This window comes from Argentina silus (assembly GCF_951799395.1).
Source record: "Argentina silus genome assembly, chromosome: Y".
NCBI lineage: Eukaryota > Metazoa > Chordata > Actinopteri > Argentiniformes > Argentinidae > Argentina > Argentina silus.
In genome coordinates this window covers 51,322,660-51,327,659 of record NC_139654.1, presented here as the reverse complement: position 1 = coordinate 51,327,659, position 5,000 = coordinate 51,322,660, and the positions used below count along the sequence as shown (strand labels likewise).

Below are 5,000 nucleotides of genomic sequence, written 5' to 3'. Positions count from 1 at the left end.
CACACACTAGCAATAAGAGACAAGGGACAGAGAGAGAGAGGGAGGCGAGCAGGAGAGGAGGTAGAGGGAGGGGGGAGGAGAGAGGGAGAGAGAGGAGGGAAGGGGCTGTAAGGGAAAGGAGAGGGAGGGAGGGAGGGAGGGAGGGAGGGAGGGAGGGAGGGAGGGAGAGTGATGGGAGGAAGAGGGAGGGAAAAGCCAATATACGCTAACAATGAGAGGAGTCAGGGAGAGAGGGAAAAGAGAGGAGGGGACAGAGGGGAGATGGAAGGGGGGGAGTAGGAGAGGGAAGACTATAGGGAAAGACATGTAAGGAGGGCAGGGAAAGGAGATGGAGAGAGAGCCGGGAAAGGCCAGGGAAAAGGGGAACGTAGGAATATAGGAGAGGGAGGAAGAGGGGGCGAGAGGTATAGGAGGATAGGGAAAGAAGAGAGAGAGGCGAGGGGAGAGACTGAAGGAGAGGGAGGGAAGGGGGGAAAAGGAGTAGGACGAGAGGGAGGGAGAAGGGAGGGAGGAAAAGGGGGGTGGAGAGGGGGAAGAAGGAAGGTAATATAGAAGGGGAGAGGGAGGGAGGACAGGGAAAGAGAAAGAGAGAGTGAAGGAGAGAGAACGAGGGAATGGCAGGGAGGCGCAGAGAGGCCAAGACGATCAAAGGGAAAGAGGTAGAGAGAGATAGAGAGAGGAGTGGATAGCACTGGTTTATGTGAATGAGGCACAGACTGTAGTGCATGGAAAAGCTGACTCAAGGGAGGCAGTCTATTTTTAAAGTTACACAAAAGGAGACATCTTTTATCCTATTATTCTGACACAGCCACACACCTAGCTGGTTCAGAGACAGTGGAACAGACGCACACGCAGCTTATCCCCACACACAGTCCAATGTTTATGTCATCCACATGTTCAGGCACATGCTGTACACACACACACACACACACGCCCATATACACTCACTCACTTACTGACACTCTTACATATACACACACACACACACACACACACACACACACACACACACACACACACACACACACACACACACACACACACACTCAGTCACTTACTGACACTCTCACACACACACACACACACACACACACACACACACACACACACACACACACACACATACATACACGCACTCACTCACTTACTCACTCACACATATATATACACACACACACACAGACACACACACAGCCCACACAAGAAGGGGGAGGTTCCCTTTGTTGAACATGGTGCTGGAATGTAAACAACCGAGAGAGAGAGAGAGAGAGAGAGAGAGAGAGAGAGAGAGAGAGAGAGAGAGAGAGAGAGAGAGAGAGAAAGAGAGAGAGAGACCAGGACCAGACTTGATTCACACTGCTTTTATTGGCTCATTGGCTGGCTATAGTTACACAATAACTGTCCCATAATTACATTATCCCTACAAAGACACTTGTCTCCCTGACCAGTGTCATGGGGCTGTGCTTCACCATGTCTGACAGTGTCAGTGCTCTAGAGAATTTAAAATGCAGGTGTGCTGTTGATGAAATGACTGACAGGTCATAGCACCAATCAGATATCAAGAGAATGGGCGTTAAAGGTCAGTGAGGAGCACTGGACTCCATTCACACATTGATGATGTTTTGGGGTGTAAATACCTATTGGCCCACAGAACAGAATCTGGCAGGTCCTGTCAGATACAGCAGATACAATCCTTAAAGGTCTCAGTATGAAGTTATGAGCTTTAAAATGTTGCTAAATGGCATTGATAAGTCGGTAGAAATCAAGAAATTAGATCACATGATCAGGAACATTCAGTCAAGAGCACCGTTTTGGTCCAAACAAATCGCTTTCTAAAATCTGGCGTTGAGGTTTCTTTAGTTTAGTTTGTTTACAATGATATGCACATGTTTGCTGCTATTAGAAGACTTAGCATATTAAAATCTTCACATTTTCAGTGTGGCCATTGAGGGCAGGAACAAGCAAAACCACGTGTTTCACCTTTAAGAAAGAATAAAAAAAATAAAAATAAAAGATACAACCATGTGTTGGTAGAGACTACAAAGACATCAACCAGCTACAGTTCCACCTCCATACATAGAATAACAAAACACTAGATAAAGTATCCCTAACATAGCATCGCCATAACAACTTATCAACAACACACAGCTGTCAAACACAAAGTTATAGTACATCACAACATGGTCAACGTTTTCCCTTCTAGTTCTCTGTTCTCTCTCTCTAAACCAGACCTGGGTCAAATACATAACACAGCCATTTCCAATTAAGTGTACTGCATTTAGTTAGGAGTTTGAACTTTTGGCAATAATCCATCGGTCCCATTGTACGAGGCAAACTAAATCAAACGGCACTTTTGGAATGATTCCCATTGGCTGCCTTGTACGAGGAAAACTAAATCAAACCGAGCTCAAGTACTGCATGGGAAAGTATTTGACATAATTATGTATTTGACCCAGGTGTGCTCTCAACACCAAGCGAAAAAAAAGGAGCAAGACCGAGAAGCTAGGAAGAAATGAAAGCAAATGGAGAGCAATACTAGGATGGAAACGGAGCAAACAAAGGGCAGTCACACACGTCTTTGAACATTTCCATGACCGCGTTCATTAACTATGCAATCTGAATGCGAGATAGGCCCAGGTTTTAGACACATGTTCCCGCCTCTGACGAGTGGTTGGTTTAACGGCTGAGGTGGCAGCATTTACCTTCATGCCACGGGGCGCTGCACCAAGATTGAAAACACACACCATGCCCAAGAAATACACATACCCCCCCCCCACACACACACACACACACACACTGGCATTAAATCACACACACACACACACACACACACACACACACACACACACACACACACACACCTCTCTCACCCCCCCACACATCTCTCTCTCTCTCTCTATTTCTCTCTCTCTCTCTCTCTCTCTCTCTTTCTCTTTCTCTTTCTCTCTCGCATTACAATAGCAGTGCTGTCCCTCTGATGACCCTGTCCTCTAGCCCATAGCACATTCACCGCATCACCCTGCCCCCTCCCCCCCCCACCACCAACACACACACACACACACACACACACACACATTTTGAATACTTTATTTGGGTTCAGAGTAAAGCATTAAATTAAAAGAACCCAACGTGTACCAAAAGGTCATACAGATGCTGAACAAAAAGCACCATCTTCACCTCACCGCTAAACTTCTAATAACAGCTGAGCAATATATGTCCAGCTGCTTGGCTATCTTCGTTGGGAGGTCTGCATACCTTGCACATGGCCACAGGTGCCAATTATAAATACCTAGGAGGTGACCCCTAAATCAAAGGCCACTTATATGTGTAACCAGGGGCTGGTATTTTTACAGTTTACTTTTTCCATGTATAGATTGAAGGAGCAGTTTATTTATAATACGGTCACCTCTCTTTGGCTTTCATCCACAACAACAATGTCAGGTGTGTTCGGGACATTAGGAAAAAAAACTTCTTTCTCACTGAACCAACTTGCCATAACGCCTGAATGCTTGTGACCTCATCAATCAGGTCAAGAATGAGATCATGTCAGATCATGTAAACGTCGATGTACGACTGGCACCCATTAACCATACGCTCCTACACACACTCATCCACATGCTCTACTCCACACATACGCATCTAGGCACACACACACACACACATACACACCATAAATTCCCTGCCTAAGGGTTGACTGTTGAACACACTGGGCACTGGGGTTTGGCACAGAGAGAGGAGAGAATGCCTCAGAGCAGCACTCTGGCCCAGTAGGCAACCCACAACCACAGAGTCTGACCAGAACTGGGTCAAATACCCACTGGCGACACTGAAAATGTGAAACCATACAATATGCTCTATTTTCGAAAAGCAAACATGCATGTGCATATATATGTCAACAAACAAAATGTACAAATGGTACGTAAAACACCAGACATTAGAAAGCACTTTGTTTCGACCAAAACAGAGCTCTCCACTGAATTGAATTCATCATGGCCATTTAGAACTATTTTAAAGTTCAAATCTCCATACTTGACATTTAATACAAGTATTTGAGATGTGATTATTTTAGCTTGAAATTTGTACTGGGACTATTCCTTTTGCTCCCTTGCACAAGGCAAACTACACTGGTTATAGTACTTGAAAAAGTATTTGAAACGCTGTATTTATTTGATCCAGGTCTGAACTTGGACATTGCTAATACAACTTGTCCAGGCTTCCACACTCAGGATAGTGTGTATGCCAGTATGCAGTTGTTTTTCAAAAACAATTGCTACAGGTAACATAATATGATGACCTAACATTGACTTTCTGTATTTGATATAGGATATGATATCAAAGGTTATGTTACTTGTGTTGTGTATGATGTTGCCATATGAGGTGTGTATTGTGAGTGTTGTCCTTTGCTTTTAAATCAGAACATTTGATTTGAAAAGGTATGAAACAACCAGGGAACTGGAACACCTCAACAGGATTTCAGAGGTACGTGACACACACCTGTGGATGATAAGGTAACTATTATAAACACCTGTGGATATGTAGGTAACTATTATAAACACCTGTGGATATGTAGGTAACTATTATAAACACCTGTGGATAAGTAGGTAACTGGGGAAGCCTGGGGGATTTGACCTATGGGGAATGAAGGGTCGTGGAGGGAAGCAGCGCAGTCGTAATCATAACGGTCCATAACCTTTGGCCTAAAAATTCACCTTGTTGCTAGGGAAGGCTGGTGGAGATAGACATTGGAGGACAGGCTCATTGAGAGGAATGTGGAATGGTATCATGAGCCTCCACCAGCCTTCTCTGTTTGTTGCCCAGTACTGTATCTGTTCTTTCCACTGGCCCCAAACTCCCCTCATAAGGGGATCATTAATACATACAATGTAACATGGCAACTTTTATTAATCCTCACTCTGGCGTAATGGCAACCTTAAAGGAACCCAGTACTCTCTCTCAGGCCTGTTCTTGATTGTGCCCAAAAAGAACAAACGGGTTTCAGG

At 44.8% G+C, this 5,000-nt stretch overlaps 1 protein-coding gene across 1 annotated transcript in view; it reads right to left on the bottom strand.

Annotated features, from left to right (window-relative positions):
• ldb1b (LIM-domain binding 1b) overlaps positions 1-5,000 on the bottom strand; it is a 27,345-nt gene that overhangs the window by 21,366 nt on the left and 979 nt on the right. The window lies entirely within an intron of this gene.